The 16,077-nt window shown below is 50.0% G+C and overlaps 2 protein-coding genes across 2 annotated transcripts in view; one reads left to right on the plus strand and one right to left on the minus strand.

The window, feature by feature from the left end:
- Window positions 1-16,077, minus strand: part of LOC147645999 (serine/threonine-protein kinase PAK 3-like) — a 134,568-nt gene that overhangs the window by 69,016 nt on the left and 49,475 nt on the right. The gene's annotated exons all lie outside the window — the stretch shown is intronic.
- The window catches only part of LOC147646000 (uncharacterized), a 62,220-nt gene that overhangs the window by 43,082 nt on the left and 3,061 nt on the right, over window positions 1-16,077 (plus strand). The gene's annotated exons all lie outside the window — the stretch shown is intronic.

The raw sequence follows: 16,077 nt of genomic DNA on the forward strand, positions 1-16,077 counted from the left end.
TTGATAAATTCTGAGATGAGATTTAAATATGTCAAATAATTTAGGGGTATGTTTAGCCTGTGAGCTTCAGCAAAGTATTGAATATGTCTTAGTTCCATAGATACAAACGAGTAGGTGAGATTGCTGGGTGTGCACAAGTTAGGGAAGGGATTTCCCACACAGCCAGTGCAGAAATACAGTATTGCCTTCTTTCTAACTGTTTCTAAGCTGGATGTGGGGATCACACCCTGCTTGATAACTTTCATTTTGGCCATTTCTGTTGAGCAGGTAAGAAAGGTTGAAATGAAACCTTTTCCAGCTGTTTCCCTCTGGTTTACCTTTTTGGGGGCCAAAGCTCTGTGCCGTAGGTGGCCTGAGTGTGTGAGGAGCAGTGCAGCCCCCACAAAGCTCTTGTTTTTCCCACAAGTCATCATGACTTGTTCCCAGGTGTGCCCAGCAGGAGGAAGAGCCCGCAGTGCGTGGGCGCCGTGCCCTGCCCAGCCGGGGCTCTCTGGCACAGAGCAGCAGCAGCAGCAGCAGCACCAGCACCAGCAGCAGCAGCACCAGCAGCGCTTTTCAACCCTGCCCTGCCTTGGCTTCACCTGGGGGACAGAAGCCTCTGGAAATCAGCACCGCCAGTCACGTTCCCAGCTTGGAGCAGCTGCTGCTGGTGGGCAGATCTGTGGACATGATTTTCTGAACCTGAGACAGTTTCAAGCTCTCAGGGGCTGATCTGTTCCCAAGGGAAAGTCTTTTGAGAACTTTCTTCTCTCTCAAGGACTGTAGTGAAAACAAGGTTTTAGTTTCTCAAAATAATCATACAGATGTTCTGAGAGTGTTTCTCTCTTGTCCCACCAATGGGATGAGGGAGCTGTTGTTTCTTCTACCAGTCAGGCTAACCTGTATTGGAACACCTTATAAAAAGGGTTGAAAAACCCCAAAATAAGGGCTTTAAGGGCTTTTGCCTCATGAAATAAACCTCTGGCTGTTTCGTGATTCAAACCCTCGTGCTCCACTTTGTGTCCTCTAGCGACACAGATCCGGCCAGTTCCACCGCTTCCAAAGGGGAATTAAGGCAGAGGTAGAGACGTGCACACAGAGCAGCCCTGGGCTTGTCCAATAAATGGACAAATGGATGGGGGAATGGGTTTGGAATTATTACAGCTCTTTTGTCAATAGTGCCTTTTCTCCTGCCCTTTTCTGCATTCACATTTCCTGTGCTTTCTCCCTCACATTTTCACCCCTTCCCAACCAAGACTGTCACACTTCTCCTGATCATTTTTACTCATGATTCCCAGCCTTTTCACCTCATGTTCCTCACACTTTTCCTCTCACATTTCCCACCTTTTTCTCCCCTCGGTTCTCTCCTTATCCCAGTTTTCCTTCTCAGAATTTCTCCTTATGTTTCTCACTTTTCTCCTCATCGTTCTCACTTCTTTCCTCTCATGTTTCTCACACCTTTTTCTTCACATTTATCATTCTTTTCTCTTCATGTTCCTTACACTTTTCCTCTCATATTTTGTGCCCTTTTTTCACTCATATCTTCTGCCTTTTTCCACCCTCAGGTTTCTCTTGTATTTTTTTTCCCCTTAGGTTTCCACAATGTTTCCCTCACATTTCCTGACTGTTCTACTGTTTTTAATAGTTAAGTTTCTCATGCTCTTCCCCTCACATTCTCTCCCTTCTCTCCCCTCATGTTTCTCACCCTTTTGCACTCATGTTTCTTAGAATTTTCCCATCATCTTTCCTGCCCTTTTCTCCTGTCACCTTCTTCTCCTATTTTCACTCACATTTCTCACTGCAACACCATGGACCAGCCCCTGGGAACCCCAAGGAATTCGTATCAGGAGCCAGAGAACCCATTCATCATTTCAATGCCATAATTAGATTACAAACTGTCAGTGAAATACCTGAGAGGAATGACAGATTTGTCTTTATAAACAAGCTGTGGGTCTGCTGATACATGAAACCAGCACTGAGAGATAAAAGAAACAATGAGAAAGTTTCCACTGATGGATGAATGGAAAATACATATTTGTCTTTACAGACTGTAGGATTGCTGATAAATGAGATTAAATATTGAAAAATGAAAGAAATAATGCAAGAAAACCATAAATTCCATAAGAGTTAAAAATTAAGAGGGAGGGTTACACATTAGAGGGGAATCTTAGGTATCAGGCATTCCGGGAAGTCTGTACCTCTCCAATACCTCAGGCACTGGGGAAAGAGAGGGACACGGAGATGGGAAATTGGGATGAAAACAAGGTTGTGTCTTCCAAAAATTTGAGAGACCCCAGGGGAATGCCCCATGGCCTCTCCCTTTATTCAAATAAAGTCAAAGGACTCCCCTGTATCCTTTTTAGACATAAACCTCTGGGGTTTGTGGATTAATTTTCCTGACATACTCAATCAGACAGCTCCCAACCTTCTTCCCGACCAATCCATGCAGATGAGGAACACAACATTTCACCATGGGATGGGATCAGATTACCTTTTAGCAGAAAATCGAGGCAGAGTTTGTGGAAAGGTAAATGACTCAAACTGCTCTTGGCAAATAGATCACAAAGGAAAAGTGGAGGAACAGATAAAAAAGGAAATAAAAAAGCAGCTCTTGTACTGGTCCAAACGTGAAAAGGATGGGAATGGGACACACTTTTGTGGTTCCCTGGCAGACCACGGGTTAAACAAATGCTGTTTCTCCTCTCATGTGCTACAGCAACTCTCATCTTTTTACCATGCACCACACCTTGCTGAGTGCAGCTCATTCAGCAGCTGAGCAAGGGGATGCAGGTGGCAGCCAGGCCTCCTGAGCCACAAACGGCTACAAAAGGACAGAGAATGAGGCCACCGACAGCAATCCCAAAACCAAAGAACACCCAGGAAGAAAAAACAGAGGCAATGAGTGAATCTGCTTGGAGATGGGGCCAGGGACTTACACATAAGGAAGCAATGGGAGAAATCACCAGTTTCAGAAAATGTTACTAATTGACAAGGACTGCTGCTCAGACCAAGTCCCGATACATTCCTGAACTTCCAGAAGAACAAACACTTCACAGAGCCAGGAATATCGGATGTTATACAAAAAGGACTTGCAGCAGGCAGATCGGGAAGGCTGAACCTTCCAAGCACCTCGGCCAGTGTTGGGCAAAGGGACAGGGACATGCGGCCGGAAAAATCAGGACAAAAACGAGGCCGCGTCCTCCAACAACTGGAGAGAGCGCACGGCAAATGCCCCATGGCCTCTCCCTTTGGGCAGCAATAAAGTCACTTGCACACCGCTCCTCTGGCTCCTTGGGCCACACAAACCTCTGGCGCCGGGAATTTTCCCGCCCGGCCCCGGGCCCAGCGCAGCCGCCTCCGGCCTCCCGACACGAAGCGGGACGAGCCAGCGCTGCTCCGCCACCGCCTCCTGCCGAGGCCCCAGCGGCAAGGAGACCGCGGGCAGCCGCTCCCGCAGCGCCCTCAGCCCAGGGCCAACACGGGCCGGCCACGGCACAAGCCACCCGCCACAGCCCCCTGCCGCCCCCTCCCGGGCCCGCAGCGAGCCCCGAGCCCCCGCAGAACCGAGCGCGGCTCCCACCTGCGATGGCCGGGGCCGCCTCCGAGCTCCGCCGCCGCCTCACCGGGCTCCGGCCGCTGCTGCCGCCGCTGCCGGGCCCGCACAGACGCTCCGGCAATGGCGGCTCTCCTGCCCCACGGCCGCCCTGGGGGCTCCAGCGGGACCGGGCTTGTCCCCGCTCTGCCCAATCAGCGCGCGCCAGAACCACGAGTGACGGCAGTAGCACCCAATCGCAGCCAGCGGCGGGCTCTGCACACGGCACGGCCTCGCGTGCCTTGGGCTGATCTCGGCCATTTCTCGGCCCCCTGGGCTGAGGAGCGGCCCCGGCGCTGGGCCCGGCCCGGGCAGGAGGCCAAGGAAGCGCCGCTGCGCTGAAGCGCCGGGAGCTCGGGGTGCCCGGCAGCTGAGGGCGCTGCGAGCTGGGGGTGAGTCCGGGATGGAGCAGGGCATGCCGGAGCGAGGCCAAAACTCTGTGACTCTCCTTCCTGTCCCGGGCGGGGAGCAGAACACACAAGGAAAGGCTCGGGGGTCGGGATGAGGGTGGGGACAGTTCAATCCTTGGTCACGGGCACAGCACACCTGACTTGGGGAAATTAATTTAATTTATTATCCAACATTTCAGGACAAGAAAACGAGAAGTAAAGTAATTCCTACAGAAATCCATCTTCCCCCCAGCTGTCCCTCCTTCCCGGGCTTAACTTTGTGCCCCTCTCCGTCCCCCTCCCCGCCCAGAGGCACAGGGATGGGGGTCACAGTCAGGTCATGTCACTGCCTCCCCCTGAGGGCCAGGAATCCTTGTCCTGCTGCAGCCTGGGGTCCCTCGCAGGGGCCAGAGTCCCTCAGGACCAGGCTGCTCCAGCGGGGATGGCCAGGGGGATCCCCGAGTCCGGCCAGGAGCCACTTGCATGGCTGTGCAGGGGCTTCTGCCGGGCTCGGGGCCTCTCTCAGGCACCCCCTGCTCCGGCCCGGCCTCATTGCCCCCCTCACCCCCCATGCAGCGAGTGCCCGGGCAGGGAGATGCACGATTTTCCCGGGACTGAATCTTGGTGTTTTTTGAGCTTTATTGCGGTGAATGTTGGTGATTTTTTTTTTTTTTTTTGTGGGGGCAGAATCTTTCTATTTTGGAGGGATACCAGATGTTTTGTGTTTTGGAAGTTTTTGATCTGTCTTTGTTAGCGTTCCGGAACACACATAATCACAGACTGATTATATGCAGGTACTTTATTGAAGCGTGCAGGAACTGGGAGTATCAGCAACCCAAATCTAGCTCCATTGTCTTTGTCCAAAGTGCACATATTTCTACAATTTCAGCTGTAGCAGTAATCACTGTAACAACCTTATCGATATTGCTTCATTACTAAATTTTCATTAACTTTATCTATATTGCTTCATGAGAGTTAGCTCATCCTTGTATGAACGTGTCCAAATCTTATCTGTGGGTGGGTATCTTGGAGACCCCAAGTACCAGTTCCTGTTACCATAAACATTTCAGCTTGCTAGATCATCCCTAATACCAAACATTCTTGTGGCCTACCTCTACATGATTTTAAAAAACATTTTCAGAAACATTTAACGCCATAGTAACATATTTCCCTCCTTTGAAAATATTTCATTTTACTATAATAAGTGTAATGCTTTCACTCTATACAGTCCTTTTTTCTGTGTTTATACTTGATGTTCATCTTTGAATGCACAGTTGTCGTAAGCGTTGTTACACTCTGGAGGACTTGGAGATGACAAATGTGGATGTGGATCTCTGTCCCGTGTCAGCGCCTTTATTATCTTCTGGTTCCAGGACACTCTTTTCCTTATTTCTTCTTTTAAAACTTCACAGAGTAACTAGATTACTAAGAACACAAATAGTAGGATTATCAGAATCTCAAGAATAGATTTGATTTATGAGCTCACATTCCATCCTAACCCTTCAAAACTTTTATCTACCCAACTTGTGGTCAGATCTTCCCTCTCTTTCTGTGCTTCATGTTCTATTTGTTTTAATGGATTAATGTTGTGTTCTACATCTGCAGTTCCATTTGGGATGTGGATGCAGCAGTGATCAATTTGTCCTTTTAGGTACCCGCATATTCCGTGTTCTTTCAACAATAACATATCTGAAGCAAATCTGTTTTGCAGGGTCATTTTAGTTGTGGTTTATAATTGTACATTTAGCTCTCTAAATCCCTCTTTGGTAACTCTTGCCAATCTTTCTACCTGACCTGTTATAATTTGTTATTGGACCAAACAAGGATTCCAGAGCCCAATGAAATTTTACACTACTGGAGGGTTCCTGCCATCTTTCTTCATCTTCAGATTTGTTTTCCTGAACTTCTCGTCTTGTCCTTATTTGCAGAAGTTCATGTTCTCCCTTGAATGGGGACCTTTTCCAATTTGGGCATAAGGTGGGGAGGCCTAGAGTAATCTCTTTTACTTTTTCACCTACAGGCAAATGTGTTGTCCAGGTGCCATCACTTGCTGCCCATCCAAATTGGCCTGGACTCTGAATTGTACTTGTGCTACATATTACCTTTTGGATCACTTGTCCTATCTTGTCATTTATTTCACCTTGTTTATGTTTGATTCCTCTGCAGGCACATCCAATTTGCAGAGCTACCACGAGTGGTGGCATTTGTTTTATTTCTTCATCATCAGAAGTACAGTCCTAAGTTTTGTTCCATACCCACCAATTCACTTTGTCTGCCTCCATTCTCCTACTGGTTGCAGTGTTCCATACCCCAGGATCTGTTTCATTTTCAGAGCCTTCCCACTTAATGCACCAAGGGCTATCTGCCATAGATTGGAATTTCTGAAGCCCACTCATTGCCCATGCACTGTCCCAAGCTTCAGCCCGATCTTTCCTTCCTGTCCTTCACACTTCCACTTCGATACTGGAATCTTTTCTTTAATGACCTTTGCTATCTTTTCATAACACCATCCATAATTCCCTAATCCCCCATACCAGCCTAGTTTTGGTTCATACTTTCCTCCATTTTCATGACAATCCCATGTAGATGAATACTTTGGCTTCACAGCATTTTCAAACACTGTCTTATTTGGGTTCTCGTAATCTATTTGCAATACACAGCTCACATTTTCATTTTTATTCTTTTGTATTTCAGGTAATTTTGATGTTATAATTCTCCAATTTATTTGGTCTCCTGCTGCCTTTGGTATTGGCAGACAGGCAGTTATTTTGCTGATGTTTTGCATGTTGGCAAAATCTTGAATTAATCCAATCATCCCATTTTCTGCCTGAATAGTATGAGAGACTTTTATCACTTGTGTTTCTGGCTGCACGCCCACATCCTTCTTCATTCTCAAATGAAGAGTTGTCAGCTGATCCTTTTGCATTTCACATCCCAAGGTAACATTGATTCCAACTGTTGGCACTAAAGGCCATGACATAATCACCATTACAGTCACTAGCAACCTAGACATTTGAAACAATCAAACCCGCTTTATCTGCAGCTTTGTTGGCCCTACAGTTTGTGCAGCCCACAGTGCAGGGGAAACCTTCTTCACTCTGGTGTAATGTATGCAGGGATCCAGTCCAGCTCCTTTGACTGCTGTCAAGGTAGTTAACAGTACCTGATAGGGTCCATTCCGCCTTTCTTTTAATGGTTCTTCCTTCCAGCTTTTACCGTACACTTCATCTCCCGGGAGGATGTCATGAACTGGATTCTCAAGAGTCAGCGGCCTGTTCCACACAAGGGTGCTCCGAAGTCGAGCTCGAGCTTTTCCAAGAGACAGAACATAATTCTACACCTCTTGCTTCCCTGTAACATGTACATTTGGATTAGGTTCAGGGCATCCATATGGTTTCCCATCCAATATCTCATAAGGACTGACTGACATCCCGCTTCTAGGCTTTATCCGAATCCTCAGCAGTGCTATTGGTAAAGGTTGTGGCTACTGCAATTTAGCCTCTTGGCATCTTTTGCTGATTTGCCTCTTCAATGTCTGATTCATCCTCTCTACCTGTCCACTGGATTGGGGTCTCCATGGTGTATGGAGATGCCAAGCTATTCCCAGTAACCTACTCACCTCCCTCACTACTGTGGCTGTGAAATGTGGGCCCCTATCTGATGATATTCCTAGAGGCACCCCAAATCTTGGAATGATTTCTTGCAGTAACCACTTGACTGTCTCCTTTGCTTGATTTGTGTGACAGGGAAGAGCTTCTGGCCATCCTGAAAATGTGTCAACCCCTACCAATAGATATTTGTATCCTTGAGTTCTTGCTAATTCTACAAAATCTACTTGCCAATAATCTCCTGGTTCTACTCCTACCAGAATTTTCCCTAATTGTGCCTGTCATCTAGCCACTGGATTGTTCTTTAAGCAAATTTCACATTTTGACATTACTGATTTTGCCATTGTTAACATCCGTACTGAAATTAAATTTTGTTTTAACAATTTCACCAGTGTCTCTGCACTCCAATGACATTTGTTATGTTTAATTTGTAGAACTTCTCTCATTCTCAAGGGGGGTACCACTACTTGTCCCTGTGTAGTCACATACCACCCTTCTGAATTCTGTGCATTCAGTGAGCGTCCCAATTTCTCATCCTCTATTGAATATTTTGTTTCTGGAGGTAAATTGAATTGAGATACATTAGTGTTTAAAGGTATCAATGCCATTGCAGTTTGCACTTCTCGAGCAGCTTGTTGGGCTGTCCAGTCTGTTTTCTGATTTCCCTCATGAATTTTGGAGTTTCCTGATTGGTGAGCTTTGCATTGCATGGTTCCTACTTGCTCGGGCTTTTGTACTGCTTTTATTGATTGCAGGACTGCATCTTGATGTTTAATGTGCGTGCCTTGAGAAGACAGCAGTCCTCTTTCTTTCCCCAGTGCTCTGTGTACATGCAGTACTCCAAAAGCATACTTTGAGCCAGTCCATATGTTTACCCTTTTCCCTTCACTTAATTCTAGTGTTCTGGTTAAGGCAACCAGTTCTGCCCTCTGGGCAGATGGATTTGGTGATGATGCTTTTGCCTCCACTATTGTACTGACTGTTGTTGCCTGGGGGTCCCAGAGCATCTTCCTCTCTGCCTTCTTCTCCTCCATTCCTCTAATGCTTGGGCATGAGAAGTGTGGTTTGGGGAGAAAAACAAGAGGTGACCACCTAGGATTCAGGGTTCCTCCTGCCCGAGTCCATCTCTAGAAGTTTTCAGGTGTCTTGTGTCCATGAAAATCTCCAAAGCATCAGGACTGAGAGGAAAAAATCCCTCCCTGAGGTTCACCTTCTCTGGGGTCCCCACTTTGGTGTCCCAGGGCTTCCCCCTCTGCAGGCTCATCCCTTCTCCGGGCTGCCCCTTCTCCAGGCTCCCCTCACTCCCGGCTCTCGGGGTCCCCCCTCTCCAGGCCCCCATTTCAGGCTCCGGGACTCCCGGGGCTCCCCCCTTTTCGCTGCTCCCCTCCCCCTGCCGGTACCGGGCATCTCAGCTCAGCTTTGGAGTCCTGCAAGATCCAGACATCGCTCTGCCCGGCCCGGCCCCAGAAAAAGGAACAGGGGTCCCCAAAGCTACTTCGAGTGCGCTCCAAATATCCCTTCCCCTGTAAACAAATCCTGCCAGGACGGCCCAAGACCTTCGGGGCGAGGTTCCCGTCCCCGGTGAGCTGCGGGCTGCGGGGCCCGATGCTCCCGGCGCGAAGGGGCTGCAGATCCAGAGAGCGATGGACGCACCTGGGTGATTTGCGGAATAAAAGGAGCTCTATAACTCACAGAGTAGTTATAAGAGCAGGTATGAATTTATTCAGTGCTGAGGTGCATGGGGGATATCTCCTCCAAAAAGCATGCACACCTTTTTGATTGGGTTTTCCCTTTTTATCCTTTACAGAGCAGGTTTACACGATACGGCTAATACATATTAATTTCCTAACCCCGCCTGTCTTCACTTCATATTAAAATTAGCCCTGTGCCCCTTTCAGTCCTTTGGCCGCTTTTTTGTTGGGGAGGGGGACGTCAAATCCATTTCCTCCGGCTTAGGGTCCAGGAATCTCCTTTATCCTGTGGTGCCTTTGTCTTTGCATCTTGTTTGTGTATTCCAGCTCCTTATCTTATCTTGCAGTCTGACTCTTTTTCCTGTTCTTGTGGATTAGGGTGTCAGGGTCTGGTTTTTGTCAGACACCCCTTTTAAACATTTCTTCTTAATTCTTAATTTCTTTGTTTCATGGGGCCTCCTCTGCTGCTCCTCTTGCAGTTCCTGCTCCTCCTCTACCCCTCCTCTTCCTCCCGCTCCTCCGCTTTCCCCTCCTTCCCCTCCTCCTCCTCCATCTCTCGGCTGCTGGTGAGGAGCTCTGGGGTGAGCGGAGCGGGGCCGGGAGCCGCTGGGAAAGGGCTGGGAGAGGGGGATGAGGGGAGCTGGGCCAGGGGGAGAGGGGTTCTCAAGGAGGGGCTGCCAGTTAAGCCCAGGAGCCCCAAATCCCCTCCGTGTCCTGCCAGCCCCTGCCCCCGGCGCTGTGGGGGCCGGGCCGTGCCCCAGTGCCGGCTCAGGGGGTGCTCCAGGCTGCCGTGCTCCACCTGGCAGCTGGAGCTGAGCCCGCATTGCCGGGGGCGGTTTCCAGCAGCACCAGGAGCTGCTGGCTGCAGTCCCCGCTGGGGAGCACGGCAGTGGCCAGCACGTGGCCCGAGAGCTGCTGCTGGCCCTGGGAGCAGCTCAGCTGGATGTGGGCAGGGGAGAAATCCATCAGGGAGCAGAGCAGGCGGCCGGGGCCGGGCTGGGAGCTGGAGGGCACCAGCGAGATGGACACGCTGGGATGGGCAGGGGGCTTGGGGACCCCCCAGTGCAGATCTTCCTCCCCACAAGCCGCAGGGAATCGCTCCAGGGATCGAGTGCTGCGGGACGGGGAACCACGTTTCTTTCATCCCAAGCCCACCTTTCCCTCTCCTCTCTCCCCTTTCTCATCCTTTCCCCGATCCCCATCCCTTCCCCCCGAATGCAATGTGGGTTTCCCAGCACCCTCCCCCACGCTTTGGGGGTCCCAGCCCTCTCTTTTTCCCACTCTTGCCCCTTCCCAATCATCCCTCCAATCTCCAACCCCCTCCCCCGTGCTTGGATTTGGGGGTTCCAGGCCCCTCCTGCTCCGTCTGGGGGTCCCATCCCCCCTTTCACTCAATTTGGGGAGATCCTAGCAGATTTTTTTCTGGGAGGAATCCCTGAGTTACAGGATTTTTGGTGTGTAGATTTGAAGGGGGAGAGCTCTGTCTGGCATTTGTTTAACCCATGGTCTGCCAGGGAAGCACAAAAACGTTTCCCATTCCCATCCTTTCCTCATTTGGACTTGTTCATGAGCTGCCTTCTTGTTTCCTTTGGTATCTGTTCTCATCTATTTGTCAACAGCAGTTTGAGTCATTTACTTTTCCAGAAATTCTGCCTCCTTCTGCTAAGAGATAATCTGATCCCATCCCATGGTGAAATGTTGTGTTCCTCATCTGCGTGGATTGGTTGGGGGGAAGGTCAGGAGCTGGAGCTGTGTGGTTGGGTGTTATTTCAATGGCATCCTGTAATCCAATTATCCCATTGAAATGAGAAATGGTTTCTCTGGTACCTGCTATGAATTCATCAGGGTTCCCAGGGGCTGGTCCGTGGTGTTGCAGGATTTGTTCTGGTGGTCGTTCATCTTTTCCCCATTTCTGGGTGCTCCCTCCAGCCAGGGCTGCATCAATTGTCAGCTTTTCTCTCATTAAATCATCACATACTTGGATTCTCAACTGATTTCCCTGAACTTGTGGTAGCAAATAAACCCCAGTGGTCTGATACACCCTATATAACATAGACAGAGACAGCACATGTTGGAGTGGGGACAGGGATGATTCTCCCCCACTTGTTTTAGTGAAGTTTTCACAACATTCTCCATTTTCTGTTTTCCTTTGAAGCTGAACCAATTTCTGCTGCAGAGTCAGATATCCTCACAATGGGCTGTGCCTTTAGCTGTGCAAATTCCATCTGTTCAAGCAGGCAGAGCTTGGGCTGAGGGGCAAAGGGAATCAGTCCAATTCCTCCTGCAGGCAGGAAGCCCCTGGGCCATTGTGCAGGCTTTGTCCCTTCAGTGTTAATTTGCATTTCTAAAGCTCCTCTCCTGACTGCCTGGAACAAAGCTGCTCTTCCAGGGCAGACATCCTGTGACTCACACGTGGCCCCCACAGAATCTGTTATTTTTTTTTTTAAACAATATTTTATTAACTGTTTATGTATTAAAGTGCCAACTTTTAAGCTCTTCTAGTTTTCAAAGTACAGCTTAAAGGTGAACATTGAAAAACTCATACCATCATTTTGTCATCACTAAGAGTCACGTTCAAATATAAAACAAAAATGAGAAAGCAATCAAGTGTTTTCTTTTCCTTCTCCTAGGACTAAAAACTGATTCTCACAACATTGTCCCAAACAGAACCAACAATATAGAAGTAAAATAATTACAAAAAATTATTCTAACGGTGTAATCTTTTTTCTGAAACTGTAAAAGCAAAAACTCTTCAACAGTGTCTTTAGAGAAATAAGGTGTTACTTGATTCTGGCCAGAATGTGCAACAGGAATAATTTCATGCACACTTAGGCTGGATGTGCTGAGAAAATCATTCCATGACACACGAGTTTGACTAGATTTTCCTAAATTCATACACTCTGACCCCATAGAAATCCCTTGGTTTAATGTTCATTGGTTTGAAGGTGTGGAGCTGTTAGAATTTGGTTTCCTGTTGCACCCGGATTTCTGTGCCTGTGATGGGAATTAGGTGGGCACTCCTGGATTTCCTGCTCAGCCTTTTCCAGACCAGGTGTCTCCAGCTGTGCCTTGGGCAGTCTCTGGGTCAGATGTTGTTTGATGTTAGCTGATGGAATCTTTTGGGCTATTCCCAGTCTGTTGAGATGTAAATTTCATCTCTGATAAGTGGTGGAAAAGAAATATTAAAATTCCTTTAAAAGAAAGATTAAAATTCCTTTCCCCAAGGCAAAGGCAAACCAAGTCCATTTAGAGAAATAAGATTTGAAGCCATTTTCAAGTTGGTCTATTTTCCCATATTCTAATCCCAGGCAGGGCAGAGTGTGAGTGGAATTGAGAGGCAGAGTGGAATTGTCCCGGTGCCTTCCCCAGCAGCTGTGGCGAGGGCAGGCACAGAAAGGCCTGAAGCTGCAAGAGTGAGAGCAAGGATTGTCCCGCAGTGGCTGGAGATGGCAAAGGAGGGTGGCCAGGCCGAGGATTTGAGCAGAGGATCTGTGGGCAGGCGCAGGGGCTTCCCCCGCTGGGGAGCCCTGGCTGCTGCTGCGTTGCCTTCAGTGCAGGCTCAGGGGTGGCCTGTTTAATATTCCCTTGCAGTTCAGATTTCTGAGTCTGGAAGAGCCATGGCTGGGGCATCAATCTTTTTATTTTTTTCGTTTTGTTAAGTTTTGTTCTCTTTCTTATGTCCACCCCATAACATTGAGACTATCTGGGGCTAAAGAAGTCACACAATGTTCTGCCTAGAAAAGAGAATCCTCAATCCAGCTCCTGCAATTCCCTGTTAATTGTAGGAATTGTTCCAGCTCCATTTTAGTCCTGGGTCACATTATTTCTGAGATTCCCTGAACCCTGTCAGGGTCAATACAAGACAAAACTTCCATCAACATAGGTCCCAAATATTTAACCATTTTCTCTACCATTTGCCCTTTCCTTTTTTTCAGATACTCAAAGCTGCTTTTTAGCCTGAAAATGAAGCCATTTCACAGAGGCTTCCTCTACCTCTTCTCCTTGTTTTTCTGACTGGATCAAGTCATCCACATCCTGCATTAAGCCAGTCCCTGGGGGTGAGGTCAATTCCTTTGATATTTCCTGCAAGGCTTGCCCCAATCAGGCCGGTGCTTCCGTGCATCCCTGCAGAAGGACCGTCCATGTCTTGAGCATTTTCCCTTCTAGCTCTCGTTGCCAGCCCAAGGCAGAATTGTGTTTGCATCCTCTGTGAGTGGGCAGATCCCCAGAAAGCATCTTTTGCATCAAGTTGTGAATGGCAGCAGTGTGAGGAGGGCACCTGGTTCAGGCTGGTGTAAGGATCTGAGAGTGTGGGGTGCCTCGGTTTCATCATCTCATTTCTTCTTCTTGGGTCCTGCAGCATTCTGTGGATTCCATTGGATTTCTTGTTTGGCAGGATCGGAGCATTCTAGGGAGCCATCCCTGGCTCCCCAAGCCGTGCCTTGAGCAGGACTCCCAGACAGGCTGTGAGCCCTTCCTTCCCTCCCTTGGAACAGGGGATTGCTTTTGGACACCTCTTGTCCTGGTTGCTTCAGGGAAATTTGGAGAGGCTCCATATCTAATTTTGCCCATTTCCCTGGGGCTGACCACACTTGTGGGTTCACTTCAGCCTTGGCTCTGCCAGACATTTGACACAGAGGTACAACAGAACCAGCCTCTGTATCCCCTTTTGCAACATTAATTTGCATTCCAAATTTAGCCATCAAATCCCTTCCCAGTAAATTACAATCACAATTGTGAGCAAATAAAAATTCCTGCATTTTAAACCCATCCCCCACATCTGCTAATAGTGGCTGAATAAAACACTCCAGCTCATCTTTCCCACTTAGTGCCTTAATAATTAAAATATTCTCTAACACCTTTAGGTGTAAGATTCCGAGTGGATGGAGAGGCCCCTGTGTCCATCAGGAAAGGTCTCCTCTGGATCCAGAGCCACCCTGGATGTTCCCAAGGGCTGCAGTGTGGTGGGTCCCTGGTGGAATGGGAGCTGTGCCACCGCTAAGAATGCGTGTCCATCAAGGGCTGGACTTGCTGGTGCTGAGGGTGCTGCTGTCTGTGCTTGCAGTGTCCTTGTGCCCTGCAGCTGGAAGGCTGATTCCTTGCCAGGGGCTGTTTGGGTGGGCTGTGCCCTGGCCAGGAGGGCAATGCCTGTGCCAGGTGCTTGTGGCCGAGGGTGTCCCCTGGGTGCTGGGGCCCCCTTGGGCCCTGGGCTTGATCCCTCAGGGGCTGTAGGAACTGTGCCATGGCCTTTGCCTTCAGCTTGGCCTTTTGCTCATCCCTTGCTGCATTCAGCTGCTGAGCCTTTGTGAGCAAGTGCTGCAGGGGCTTCTTCTGTTGCTGCTGCAGCCCCCCTCAGTGCCTGTGGGTGCTCATCGTGTGGCAGCTGCTGAGCTTTCTGCAAAATCCTTCCTTTCTCCAGGGACCCAGCAGGAAATGCTTAAAAGATCATGTGGATCCTTGCATGTCTAATCGCCATTTGTGAGCTGTTCCTTCCTCGTGCTGGCTGTGCTGAGGCTCCCCTCCCCAGCCCGTATCCCAGAGCCGGTCCCTGTCCTGCCGCAGTGTCCAAAGGCGGCCCCCCCGGCGGGCAGGGCCGGCAGCTCCACGGGGCCGGGCAGCGGCCGGGGCGTCCCGCAGCCTCCTGGGGGCCGGGGGCCACTGCCGGCCCTGCCCGGGGGGTGCTGGGCTCAGGCAGCGCCCGGCGCTGAGCCCCGGCTGCCCCACAGCCCCGGCCCGGCCCCACAGCTCCCCACAGGCCCCCAGCCCGTGCTCCCGGTGCCGCAGCTCTGCGCCCGCTCCTGCCGCTCCCAGCTCAGAGAAACCCCCTGAAATCCTCACCTCCTTGTTTTCCTGTCCTCCAAAACTGGGATACAAAGGATCTGAGTCAGCTGGCAAATTTGGAGGATGAGACCCTTCTGAAACACATCCCAATCCTCAGTGTTTTTTTCTTCCTCTTCTTTTCCATCATCATTTTTCTTACCCCATGGATTCCTCCTGCTGCTTCTTGCCTTAAGCACATTCCTGCACACTCCCCTTCAGCCAATCCCTTCCCAGCACACCAACACCATCCATCCCCTGTTGTCTAAATCCCTTCTGGACTTCCCTTCTTGCCCCCCTGGGTGTCCATGTCCTTAATTCCCTCTGGGAGAATGTGCGAACGACCTCACCATGCTCCCAAGGGACCCTTGAGAGAGATTTTGGGGTCATCATCCCTTTGTCCAGGATGCCCTTCTAGCATTCCCTTTTCTCCCCTCAATGGTTCTACCTGGATCCCAGCTGCGCCCCTCCCCCCCGGGCCTTGGCGCCCCCCTGGAGGGGAATTTGGGGAGGTGGGAGGGGGGAGCGCCAAGGCCGGGCCCCCCCGCGCTGTGGTGGCGGGAGCGGCTGCAGTGGGGAGCGAGTGCGGGCGGAAGCGGCCGAGAGCCCAGCGCTGCCCCAGGCCGAGCTGGCCCAGCTGCATCCGTGCCCCTGCGGTGGGATGCTGTGGGACTGGGGGGGAAGAGGGAGGCGGCAGTGGGTGCTGGGCCTGGGGGCAGGAGGAGAAGGGAAGGAGAAGCAGGGTTGAAGAACAAAACGGTCAAAATATGCACGTGGGAGGAGAAGGTGGGATTGTGCAGGAGGAGAAGAAATAGTAGGAGGAAGAGGAGTGTGAGGAAGAGTAGGGCCACAGGAGGAGGAGGAGGAGCAGGAAGAGGAAGCAGCACAAGGTTCCTCCCTCCCTGTATGTGCAGTCCCAGGAGTGTTGCCCTGCCCACAGTCAGCAGGTGACTGGGGAGGGGTTCCACAATTTTCACTGGGCTGAATCTTGGTGTTTCTGA

The sequence above is a fragment of the Cyanistes caeruleus genome, unplaced genomic scaffold (assembly GCF_971803275.1).
Source record: "Cyanistes caeruleus unplaced genomic scaffold, bCyaCae1.hap1.1 HAP1_SCAFFOLD_135, whole genome shotgun sequence".
Taxonomy (NCBI): domain Eukaryota; kingdom Metazoa; phylum Chordata; class Aves; order Passeriformes; family Paridae; genus Cyanistes; species Cyanistes caeruleus.